The sequence below is a fragment of the Pristiophorus japonicus genome, chromosome 8, assembly GCF_044704955.1.
Source record: "Pristiophorus japonicus isolate sPriJap1 chromosome 8, sPriJap1.hap1, whole genome shotgun sequence".
Classification (NCBI taxonomy): domain Eukaryota; kingdom Metazoa; phylum Chordata; class Chondrichthyes; family Pristiophoridae; genus Pristiophorus; species Pristiophorus japonicus.
This window is the reverse complement of record NC_091984.1, coordinates 162,415,328-162,429,384: the sequence shown is the minus strand read 5'-3', so window position 1 is coordinate 162,429,384 and position 14,057 is coordinate 162,415,328.

Sequence of the window (14,057 nt, the reverse complement as noted above, 5' to 3'; positions counted from 1 at the left end):
ATGGGGTACAGGGGAATGGGGTACAGTGGAATAGGGTACAGAGGGGATTGGGTACAGAGGGGTTTGGGTACAGGGGGATTGGGTACAGGGAATGGGGTACAGGGAATATGGTACAGGGAATATGGTACAGGGGAATGGGGTACATGTAATGGGGTACAGGGAAATTGCGTACAGGGGAATGGGGTACAGGGAATGGGGTACAGGGGTATGGGGTACAGGGGAATGGAATATAGGGGCGATGGGATACAGAGAATGGGGTACATGGGATTGGGTACAGGGAATGGGGTACAGGGGATTGGGTACAGGAGAATGGGGTACAGGGGGGCTTGGGCACAGGGGAATGGGGATTGGGTACAGGGGAATGGGGTACAGAGGGGATTGGGTACAGCGGAATGGGGTACAGGGGAATGGGGTACAGGGAATGGGGTACCGGGGATTGGGTGCAGGGGAATGTGGTACAGGGGAATGGGGTACATGGGAATAGGGTACAAAGGGGATTGGGTACAGAGGGGGTTGGGTACAGGGGGATTGGGTACACGGAATGGGGTACAGAGAATATGGTACAGGGGATGGGGTACAGGGGATGGGGTACAGGGGAATATGGTATCGGGGGTGGGGTACAGAGTGAATGGGGTACAGGGCAATGGAGTACAGGGAATGAGGTACCGAGAATGGGGTACAGAGGGAATGGGGTACAGAGGGAATGGGATACAGGGTAATGGCGTATAGGGGAACGGGATACAGGGCATGGGGTTCAGGGGGACTGGGGTACAGGGAATGAGGTACAGGGGGATGGGGTACAGGGGATTGGGCACAGGGAATGAGGTACAGAGGAATGGGGTACAGGGGAATGGGGCACAGAGGGGATTGGGTACAGTGGAATGGGGTAAAGGAGAAATGGGGTACAGGGTGATTGGGTACAGGGGAATGGGATACAGGGGAACAGGATACAAGGGAATTGGGTAAAGGGGGATAGGGTACAGGGGAATGGGGTACAGGGGGCTTGGGTACAGGGGAATGGGGTACATGGGGATTGGGTACAGGGGAATGGGGTACAGAGGGGATTGGATGCAGCGGAATGGGGTACAGGGGGAATGGGGTACCGGGGATTGGGTGCAGGGGCATGGGGTACAGCGGAATGGGGTACAGGGGAATAGGGTACAGAGGGGATTGGGTACAGAGGGGATTGGGTACAGGGGATTGGGTACAGGGAATGGGGTACAGGAGATGGGATACAGGGGAATGCGGTATCGGGGATGGGGTACAGAGTTAATGGGGTACAGTGCAATGGAGAATAGGGAATGGGGTACCAGGAATGGGGTTCAGAGGGAATGGGATACAGGGTAATGGCGTATAGGGGAACGGGGTACAGGGGAAACGGGGTACAGGGGATGGGGTTCAGGGGGACTGGGGTACAGGGAAAGAGGTACAGGCGGATGGGGTACAGGGGATTGGGCACATGGAATGAGGCACAGAGGAATGGGGTACAGGGGAATGGGGTACAGAGAGGATTGGGTACATCGGAATGGGGTACAGGGGGAATGGGGTGCAGGGTGATTGGGTACAGGAGAATGGGGTACACGGGGAATGGGGTGCAGGGGAATAGGATACAAGGGAATGGGGTAAAGGGGGATTGGGTACAGAGGAATGGGGTACATGGGGGCTGGGTGCAGGGGAATGGGGTACAAAGGGGATTGGGTACAGCAGAATGGGGTACAGGGGGATTGGGTGCAGTGGAATGGGGTACAGGGGGAATGGGGTACAGAGGAATGGGGTACAGGGGAATAGGGTACAGAGGGGATTGGGTACAGAGGGGTTGGGGACAGGGGGATTGGGTACAGGGAATGGGGTACAGGGAATATGGTACAGGGGATGGGGTACAGGGGAATGGGGTACAGGGGAGGGGGTACAGGGGAATGTTGTATCGGGATGGGGTACAGAGTGAATGGGGTACAGGGCAATGGAGTACAGGGAACGGGGTACCGGGAATGGGGTACAGAGGGAATGGGATACAGGGTAATGACGTATAGGGCAACGGTGTACAGGGGAATGGGGTACAGAGGATGGGGGTCAGGGGGGACTGGGGTACAGGGAATTAGGTACAGGGAATGGGGTACATGGGAATGGGGTACAGGGGATGGGGTACAGTGATGAATGGGGTACAGGGAATGAGGAACTTGGGGAATGGGTATAGGGGGAATGGGTTACATGGTGGAATGGGCTACAAGGGGAATGGGGTACATGGGCGGGGTACAGGGGAATGGGGTACAGGTAATGGGGTACAGGGAAATTGCGTACAGTGGAATGGGGTACAGGGAATGGGGTACAGGGGAATGGGATATAGGGGAATGGGGTGCAGGTGGATGGGGTACAGGGTAATGGTGTATAGGGGACCGGGGTACAGTGGAATGGGGTACATGGGATGGGGTTCAGAGGGACGGGTACAGGGAATGAGGTACAGGGGAATGGGGTACATGGGATTGGGCACAGGGAATGAGGTACAGGGGAATGGGGTACAGGGGAATGGGATACAGGGGGATTGGGTACAGGGGAATGCGGTACATGGGGGATTGGGTTCAGGAGAATGGGGTACAGGGAATGGGTTACAGAGGGGATTGGGTACAGCGGAATGGGGTACAGGGGCAATGGGATACAGAGAATGGGGTACAGGGGATTGGGTACAGGGAATGGGGTACAGGGGATTGGGTACAGGGGAATGGGGTACAGGGGGGCTTGGGCACAGGGGAATGGGGATTGGGTACAGGGGAATGGGGTACAGAGGGGATTGGGTACAGCGGAATGGGGTACCGGGGGTTGGGTGCAGGAGAATGGGGTACACGGGGAATGGGGTACAGTGGAATAGGATACAAGGGAATGGGGTAAAGGGGGATTGGGTACAGAGGAATGGGGTACACGGGGGTTGGGTACAGGGGAATGGGGTACAAAGGGGATTGGGTACAACAGAATGGGGTACAGGGGATTGGGTGCAGGGAATGGGGCACAGGGGGAATGGGGTACAGAGGAATGGGGTACAGGGGAATAGGGTACAGATGGGATTGGGTACAGAGGGGTTGGGGACAGGGGGATTGGGTACAGGGAATGGGATACAGGGAATATGGTACAGGGGATGGGGTACAGGGAAGGGGGTACAGGGGAATGTTGTATCGGGATGGGGTACAGAGTGAATGGGGTACAGGGCAATGGAGTACAGGGAACGGGGTACCGGGAATGGGGTACAGAGGGAATGGGATACAGGGTAATGACGTATAGGGCAACGGTGTACAGGGGAAAGGGGTACAGGGGATGGGGTTCAGGGGGAATGGGGTACAGGTAATGGGGTACAGGGAAATTGCGTACAGGAGAATGGGGTACAGGGAATGGGGTACAGGGGAATGGGATATAGGGGAATGGAGTGCAGGTGAATGGGGTACAGCGTAATGGCGTATAGGGGACCGGGGTACAGTGGAATGGGGTACATGGGATGGGGTTCAGGGGACGGGTACAGGGAATGAGATACAGGGGAATGGGGTACATGGGATTGGGCACAGGGAATGAGGTACAGGGGAATGGGGTACAGGAGAATGGGGTACAGGGGGATTGGGTACAGGGGAATGCGGTACATGGGGGATTGGGTACAGGGGAATGGGGTACAGGGAATGGGGTACAGAGGGGATTGGGTACAGCGGAATGGGGTACATGGGCAATGGGATACAGAGAATGGGGTACAGGGGATTGGGTACAGGGAATGGGGTACAGGGGATTGGGTACAGGGGAATGGGGTAAAGGGGGGCTTGGGCAGAGGGGAATGGGGATTGGGTACAGGGGAATGGGGTACAGAGGGGATTGGGTACAGCGGAATGGGGTACAGGGGAATGGGGTACAGGAATGGGGTACCGGGGGGATTGGATGCAGAAGAATGGGGTACAGGGGAATGGGGTACAGTGGAATGGGGTACAGAGGGGATTGGGTACAGAGGGGATTGGGTACAGGGGGATTGGGTACAGGGAATGGGGTACAGGGAATATGGTACAGGGAATATGGTACAGGGGATGGGGTACAGGGGAATGTGGTATCGGGGGTGGGGTACAGAGTGAATGGGGTACAGGGCAATGAAGTACAGGGAATGGGGTACAGAGGGAATGGGGTACAGAGGGAATGGGATACAGGGTAATGGCGTATAGGGGAACGGGGTACAGGGGAAACGGGGTACAGGGGATGGGGTTCAGGGGGACTGGGGTACAGGGAATGAGGTACATGGGATTGGGGTACAGGGGATTGGGCACATGGAATGAGGTACAGAGGAATGGGGTACAGGGGAATGGGGCACAGAGAGGATTGGGTACAGCGGAATGGGGTACAGCGGAATGGGGTACAGGGGGAATAGGGTACATGGTGATTGGGTACAGGGGAATGGGGTACAGGGGAATGGGGTACAGGGGAATAGGATACAAGGGAATGGGGTAAAGGGGGGATTGGGTACAGAGGAATGGGGTACATGGGGGTTGGGGACAGGGGAATGGGGTACAAAGGGGATTGGGTACAGCAGAATGGGGTACAGGGGGATTGGGTGCAGGGGAATGGGGTACAGGGGGAAATGGGGTACAGAGGAATGGGGTACAGGGGAATAGGGTACAGAGGGGATTGGGTACAGAGGGGTTGGGGACAGGGGGATTGGGTACAGGGAATGGGGTACAGTGAATATGGTACAGGGGATAGGGTACAGGAGATTGGGGGTACAGGGGACGGGGTACAGGGGAATGTTGTATCGGGATGGGGTACAGAGTGAATGGGGTACAGGACAATGGAGTACAGGGAATGGGGTACCGGGAATGGGGTACAGAGGGAATGGGATACAGGGTAATGACGTATAGGGCAACGGTGTACAGGGGAATGGGGTACAGTGGATGGGGTTCAGGGGGACTGGGGTACAGGGAATTAGGTACAGGGAATGGGGTACATGGGGATGGGGTACAGGGGGATGGGGTACAGTGGGGAATGGGGTACATGGAATGAGGAACATGGGGAATGGGGTATAGGGGGAATTGTTTACATGGGGGAATGGGCTACAAGGGGAATGGGGTACATGGGTGGGATACAGGGGAATGGGGTACAGGTAATGGGGTACAGGGAAATTGCGTACAGGGGAATGGGGTACAGGGAATGGGGTACAGGGGTATGGGGTACAGGGGAATGGGATATAGGGGCGATGGGATACAGAGAATGGGGTACAGGGGATTGGGTACAGGGAATGGGGTACAGTGGATTGGGTACAGGGGAATGGGGTATAGGGGGGCTTGGGCACAGGGGAATGGGGATTGGGTACAGGGGAATGGGGTACAGAGGGGATTGGGTATAGCGGAATGGGGTACAGGGGGAATGGGGTACAGGGAATGGGGTACCGGGGATTGGGTGCAGGGGAATGTGGTACAGGGGAATGGGGTACATGGGAATAGGGTACAAAGGGGATTGGGTACAGGGGGATTGGGTACAGGGAATGGGGTACAGGGAATATGGTACAGGGGATGGGGTACAGGGGATGGGGTACAGGGGAATGTGGTATCGGGGGTGGGGTACAGAGTGAATGGGGTACAGGGCAATGGAGTACAGGGAATGGGTTACCGAGAATGGGGTACAGAGGGAATGGGGTACAGAGGGAATGGGATACAGGGTAATGGCGTATAGGGGAACGGGATACAGGGGATGGGGTTCAGGGGGATGGGGTACAGCGAATGAGGTACAGGGGGATGGGGTACATGGGATTGGGCACAGGGAATGAGGTACAGAGGAATGGGGTGCAGGGGAATGGGGCACAGAGGGGATTGGGTACAGTGGAATGGGGTAAAGGAGAAATGGGGTACAGGGTGATTGGGTACAGGGGAATGGGGTACAGGGGAATAGGATACAAGGCAATTGGGTAAAGGGGGATAGGGTACAGGGGAATGGGGTACAGGGGGCTTGGGTACAGGGGAATGGGGTACATGGGGATTGGGTACAGGGGAATGGGGTACAGAGGGGATTGGGTGCAGCGGAATGGGGTACAGGGGGAATGGGGTACCGGGGATTGGGTGCAGGGGAATGGGGTACAGCGGAATGGGATACAGGGGAGTAGGGTACAGAGGGGATTGGGTACAGAGGGGATTGGGTACAGGGGATTGGGTACAGGGAATGGGGTACAGGAGATGGGATACAGGGGAATGCGGTATCGGGGATGGGGTACAGAGTTAATGGGGTACAGGGCAATGGAGTACAGGGAATGGGGTACCAGGAATGGGGTTCAGAGGGAATGGGATACAGGGTAATGGCGTATAGGAGAACGGGGTACAGGGGAAACGGGGTACAGGGGATGGGGTTCAGGGGGACCGGGGTACAGGGAAAGATGTACAGGGGAATGGGGTACAGGGGATTGGGCACATGGAATGAGGTACAGAGGAATGGGGTACAGGGGAATGGGGTACAGAGAGGGTTGGGTACAACCGAATGGGGTACAGGGGGAATGGGGTGCAGGGTGATTGGGTACAGGAGAATGGGGTACACGGGGAATGGGGTGCAGGGGAATAGGATACAAGGGAATGGGGTAAATGGGGATTGGGTACAGAGGAATGGGGTACATGGGGGTTGGGTACAGGGGAATGGGGTACAAAGGGGATTGGGTACAACAGAATGGGGTACAGGGGGATTGGGTGCAGGGGAATGGGGTACAGGGGAATGGGGTACAGCGGAATGGGGTACAGGGGAATAGGGTACAGAGGGGATTGGGTACAGAGGGGGTGGGGACAGGGGGATTGGGTACAGGGAATGGGGTACAGGGAATATGGTACAGGGGATGGGGTACAGGGGAATGGGGTACAGGGGAGGGGGTACAGGGGAATGTTGTATCGGGATGGGGTACAGAGTGAATGGGGTACAGTGCAATGGAGTACAGGGAATGGGGTACCGGGAATGGGGTTCAGAGGGAATGGGATACAGGGTAATGACGTATAGGGCAACGGTGTACAGGGGAATGGGGTACAGGGGATGGGGGTCAGGGGGACTGGGGTACAGGGAATTAGGTACAGGGAATGGGGTACATGGGAATGGGGTACAGGGGATGGGGTACAGTGATGAATGGGGTACAGGGAATGAGGAACTTGGGGAATGGGTATAGGGGGAATGGGTTACATGGGGGAATGGGATACAAGGGGAATGGGGTACAAGGGCGGGGTATAGGGGAATGGGGTACAGGTAATGGGGTACAGGGAAATTGCGTACAGTGGAATGGGGTACAGGGAATGGGGTACAGGGGAATGGGATATAGGGGAATGGGGTGCAGGTGGATGGGGTGCAGGGTAATTGTGTATAGGGGATGGGGGTACAGTGGAATGGGGTACATGGGATGGGGTTCAGAGGGACGGGTACAGGGAATGAGGTACAGGGGAATGGGGTACATGGGATTGGGCACAGGGAATGAGATACAGGGGAATGGGTTAAAGAGAGGATTGGGTACAACGGAATGGGGTACAGGGGGAATGGGGTGCAGGGTGATTGGGTACAGGAGAATGGGGTACACGGGGAATGGGGTGCAGGGGAATAGGATACAAGGGAATGGGGTAAAGGGGGATTGGGTACAGAGGAATGGGGTACATGGGGGTTGGGTACAGGGGAATGGGGTACAAAGGGGATTGGGTACAGGGGAATGGGGTACAGGGGGGCTTGGGCACAGGGGAATGGGGATTGGGTACAGGGGAATGGGGTACAGGGAATGGGGTACAGGGGAATAGGGTACAGGGGGAAATGGGGTACAGGGAATGGGGTACCGGGGGTTTGGATGCAGGAGAATGGGGTACACGGGGAATGGGGTACAGGGGAATAGGATATAAGGGAATGGGGTAAAGGGGGATTGGGTACAGAGGAATGGGGTACACGGGGGTTGGGTACAGGGGAATGGGGTACAAAGGGGATTGGGTACAGCAGAATGGGGTACAGGGGATTGGGTGCAGGGGAATGGGGCACAGGGGGAATGGGGTACAGAGGAATGGGGTACAGGGGAATAGGGTACAGATGGGATTGGGTACAGAGGGGTTGGGGACAGGGGGATTGGGTACAGGGAATGGGGTACAGGGAATATGGTACAGGGGATGAGGTACAGGGGACTGGGGTACAGGGAAGGGGGTACAGGGGAATGTTGTATCGGGATGGGGTACAGAGTGAATGGGGTACAGGGCAATGTAGTACAGGGAACGGGGTACCAGGAATGGGGTACAGAGGGAATGGGATACAGGGTAATGACGTATAGGGCAACGGTGTACAGGGGAAAGGGGTACAGGGGATGGGGTTCAGGGGGACTGGGGTACAGGGAATTAGGTACAGGGAATGGGGTACATGGGAATGGGGTACAGGGGATGGGGTACAGTGGGGAATGGGGTACAAGGAATGAGGAACATGGGGAATGGGGTATAGGGGGAATGGGTTACATGGGGGAATGGGCTACAAGGGGAATGGGGTACATGGGCGGGGTACAGGGGAATGGGGTACAGGTAATGGGGTACAGGGAAATTGCGTACAGGAGAATGGGGTACAGGGAATGGGGTACAGGGGAATGGGATATAGGGGAACGGGGTGCAGGTGAATGGGGTACAGCGCAATGGCGTATAGGGGACCGGGGTACAGTGGAATGGGGTACATGGGATGGGGTTCAGGGGGACGGGTACAGGGAATGAGGTACAGGGGAATGGGGTACATGGGATTGGGCACAGGGAATGAGGTACAGGGGAATGGGGTACAGGAGAATGGGGTACAGGGGGATTGGGTACAGGGGAATGCGGTACATGGGGGATTGGGTACAGGGGAATGGGGTACAGGGAATGGGGTACAGAGGGGATTGGGTACAGCGGAATGGGGTACATGGGCAATGGGATACAGAGAATGGGGTACAGGGGATTGGGTACAGGGAATGGGGTACAGGGGATTGGGTACAGGGGAATGGGGTACAGGGGGGCTTGGGCACAGGGGAATGGGGATTGGGTACAGGGGAATGGGGTACAGAGGGGATTGGGTACAGCGGAATGGGGTACAGGGGGAATGGGGTACAGGGAATGGGGTGCCGGGGGATTGGGTGCAGGGGAAACGGGGTACAGGGGATGGTGTTCAGGGGGGCTGGGGTACAGGGAATGAGGTACAGGGGATTGGGGTACAGGGGAGTGGGCACATGGAATGAGGTACAGAGGAATGGGGTACAGGGGAATGGGGTACAGAGAGGATTGGGTACAGCGGAATGGGGTACAGGGGGAATGGGGTACATGGTGATTGGGTACAGAGGAATGGGGTACAGGGGAATGGGGTACAGGGGAATAGGATACAAGGGAATGGGGTAAAGGGGGGATTGGGTACAGAGGAATGGGGTACATGGGGGTTGGGTACAGGGGAATGGGGTACAAAGGGGATTGGGTACAGCAGAATGGGGTACAGGGGGATTGGGTGCAGGGGAATGGGGTACAGGGGGAATGGGGTACAGAGGAATGGGGTACAGGGGAATAGGGTACAGAGGGGATTGGGTACAGAGGGGTTGGGGACAGGGGGATTGGGTACAGGGAATGGGGTACAGGGAATATGGTACAGGGGATAGGGTACAGGGGATTGGGGTACAGGGGAGGGGGTACAGGGGAATGTTGTATCGGGATGGGGTACAGAGTGAATGGGGTACAGGACAATGGAGTACAGGGAATGGGGTGCCGGGAATGGGGTACAGAGGGAATGGGATACAGGGTAATGACGTATAGGGCAACGGTGTACAGGGGAATGGGGTACAGTGGATGGGGTTCAGGGGGACTGGGGTACAGGGAATTAGGTACAGGGAATGGGGTACATGGGGATGGGGTACAGGGGGATGGGGTACAGTGGGGAATGGGGTACATGGAATGAGGAACATGGGGAATGGGGTATAGGGGGAAATGGGTCACATGGGGGAATGGGCTACAAGGGGAATGGGGTACATGGGCGGGGTACAGGGGAATGGGGTACATGTAATGGGGTACAAGGAAATCGCGTACAGGGGAATGGGGTACAGGGAATGGGGTACAGGGGTATGGGGTACAGGGGAATGGGATATAGGGGCGATGGGATACAGAGAATGGGGTACAGGGGATTGGGTACAGGGAATGGGGTACAGGGGATTGGGTACAGGGGAATGGGGTACAGGGGGGCTTGGGCACAGGGGAATGGGGATTGGGTACAGGGGAATGGGGTACAGAGGGGATTGGGTACAGCGGAATGGGGTACAGGGGGAATGGGGTACAGGGAATGGGGTACCGGGGATTGGGTGCAGGGGAATGTGGTACAGGGGAATGGGGTACATGGGAATAGGGTACAAAGGGGATTGGGTACAGAGGGGGTTGGGTACAGGGGGATTGGGTACACGGAATGGGGTACAGAGAATATGGTACAGGGGATGGGGTACAGGGGATGGGGTACAGGGGAATATGGTATCGGGGGTGGGGTACAGAGTGAATGGGGTACAGGGCAATGGAGTACAGGGAATGAGGTACCGAGAATGGGGTACAGAGGGAATGGGGTACAGAGGGAATGGGATACAGGGTAATGGCGTATAGGGGAACGGGATACAGGGCATGGGGTTCAGGGGGACTGGGGTACAGGGAATGAGGTACAGGGGGATGGGGTACAGGGGATTGGGCACAGGGAATGAGGTACAGAGGAATGGGGTACAGGGGAATGGGGCACAGAGGGGATTGGGTACAGTGGAATGGGGTAAAGGAGAAATGGGGTACAGGGTGATTGGGTACAGGGGAATGGGGTACAGGGGAATAGGATACAAGGGAATTGGGTAAAGGGGGATAGGGTACAGGGGAATGGGGTACAGGGGGCTTGGGTACAGGGGAATGGGTTCATGGGGATTGGGTACAGGGGAATGGGGTACAGAGGGGATTGGGTGCAGCGGAATGGGGTACAGGGGGAATGGGGTACCGGGGATTGGGTGCAGGGGCATGGGGTACAGCGGAATGGGGTACAGGGGAATAGGGTACAGAGGGGATTGGGTACAGAGGGGATTGGGTACAGGGGATTGGGTACAGGGAATGGGGTACAGGAGATGGGATACAGGGAAATGCGGTATCGGGGATGGGGTACAGAGTTAATGGGGTTACATTGCAATGGAGAATAGGGAATGGGGTACCAGGAATGGGGTTCAGAGGGAATGGGATACAGGGTAATGGCGTATAGGGGAACGGGGTACAGGGGAAACGGGGTACAGGGGATGGGGTTCAGGGGGACTGGGGTACAGGGAAAGAGGTACAGGGGGATGGGGTACAGGGGATTGGGCACATGGAATGAGGTACAGAGGAATGGGGTACAGGGGAATGGGGTACAGAGAGGATTGGGTACAACGGAATGGGGTACAGGGGAATGGGGTGCAGGGTGATTGGGTACAGGAGAATGGGGTACACGGGGAATGGGGTGCAGGGGAATAGGATACAAGGGAATGGGATAAAGGGGGATTGGGTACAGAGGAATGGTGTACATGGGGGTTGGGTACAGGGGAATGGGGTACAAAGGGGATTGGGTACAGCAGAATGGGGTACAGGGGGATTGGGTGCAGGGGAATGGGGTACAGGGGGAATGGGGTACAGAGGAATGGGGTACAGGGGAATAGGGTACAGAGGGGATTGGGTACAGAGGGGTTGGGGACAGGGGGATTGGGTACAGGGAATGGGGTACAGGGAATATGGTACAGGGGATGGGGTACAGGGGAATGGGGTACAGGGGAGGGGGTACAGGGGAATGTTGTATCGGGATGGGGTACAGAGTGAATGGGGTACAGGGCAATGGAGTACAGGGAACGGGGTACCGGGAATGGGGTACAGAGGGAATGGGATACAGGGTAATGACGTATAGGGCAACGGTGTACAGGGGAATGGGGTACAGAGGATGGGGGTCAGGGGGGACTGGGGTACAGGGAATTAGGTACAGGGAATGGGGTACATGGGAATGGGGTACAGGGGATGGGGTACAGTGATGAATGGGGTACAGGGAATGAGGAACTTGGGGAATGGGTATAGGGGGAATGGGTTACATGGTGGAATGGGCTACAAGGGGAATGGGGTACATGGGTGGGGTACAGGGGAATGGGGTACAGGTAATGGGGTACAGGGAAATTGCGTACAGTGGAATGGGGTACAGGGAATGGGGTACAGGGGAATGGGATATAGGGGAATGGGGTGCAGGTGGATGGGGTACAGGGTAATGGTGTATAGGGGACCGGGGTACAGTGGAATGGGGTACATGGGATGGGGTTCAGAGGGACGGGTACAGGGAATGAGGTACAGGGGAATGGGGTACATGGGATTGGGCACAGGGAATGAGGTACAGGGGAATGGGGTACAGGGGAATGGGATACAGGGGGATTGGGTACAGGGGAATGCGGTACATGGGGGATTGGGTTCAGGAGAATGGGGTACAGGGAATGGGTTACAGAGGGGATTGGGTACAGCGGAATGGGGTACAGGGGCAATGGGATACAGAGAATGGGGTACAGGGGATTGGGTACAGGGAATGGGGTACAGGGGATTGGGTACAGAGGAATGGGGTACAGGGGGATTGGGTGCAGGAGAATGGGGTACACGGGGAATGGGGTACAGTGGAATAGGATACAAGGGAATGGGGTAAAGGGGGATTGGGTACAGAGGAATGGGGTACAAAGGGGATTGGGTACAACATAATGGGGTACAGGGGATTGGGTGCAGGGGAATGGGGCACGGGGGAATGGGGTACAGAGGAATGGGGTACAGGGGAATATGGTACAGGGGATGGGGTACAGGGGAATGGGGTACAGGGAAGGGGGTACAGGGGAATGTTGTATCGGGATGGGGTACAGAGTGAATGGGGTACAGGGCAATGGAGTACAGGGAACGGGGTACCGGGAATGGGGTACAGAGGGAATGGGATACAGGGTAATGACGTATAGGGCAACGGTGTACAGGGGAAAGGGGTACAGGGGATGGGGTTCAGGGGGACTGGGGTACAGGGAATTAGGTACAGGGAATGGGGTACATGGGAATGGGGTACAGGGGATGGGGTACAGTGGGGAATGGGGTACAGGGAATGAGGAACATGGGGAATGGGGTATAGGGGGAATGGGTTACATGGGGGAATGGGCTACAAGGGGAATGGGGTACATGGGCGGGGTACAGGGGAATGGGGTACAGGTAATGGGGTACAGGGAAATTGTGTACAGGAGAATGGGGTACAGGGAATGGGGTACAGGGGAATGGGATATAGGGGAATGGGGTGCAGGTGAATGGGGTACAGCGTAATGGCGTATAGGGGACCGGGGTACAGTGGAATGGGGTGCATGGGATGGGGTTCAGGGGACGGGTACAGGGAATGAGGTACAGGGGAATGGGGTACATGGGATTGGGCACAGGGAATGAGGTACAGGGGAATGGGGTACAGGAGAATGGGGTACAGGGGGATTGGGTACAGGGGAATGCGGTACATGGGGGATTGGGTACAGGGGAATGGGGTACAGGGAATGGGGTACAGAGGGGATTGGGTACAGCGGAATGGGGTACATGGGCAATGGGATACAGAGAATGGGGTACAGGGGATTGGGTACAGGGAATGGGGTACAGGGGATTGGGTACAGGGGAATGGGGTACAGAGGGGATTGGGTACAGCGGAATGGGGTACAGGGGAATGGGGTACAGGGAATGGGGTACCGGGGGATTGGGTGCAGAATAATGGGGTACAGGGGAATGGGGTACAGTGGAATAGGGTACAGAGGGGATTGGGTACAGAGGGGATTGGGTACAGGGGGATTGGGTACAGGGAATGGGGTACAGGGAATATGGTACAGGGAATATGGTACAGGGGAATGGGGTACATGTAATGGGGTACAGGGAAATTGCGTACAGGGGAATGGGGTACAGGGAATGGGGTACAGGGGTATGGGGTACAGGGGAATGGGATATAGGGGCGATGGGATACAGAGAATGGGGTACATGGGATTGGGTACAGGGAATGGGGTACAGGGGATTGGGTACAGGGGAATGGGGTACAGGGGGGCTTGG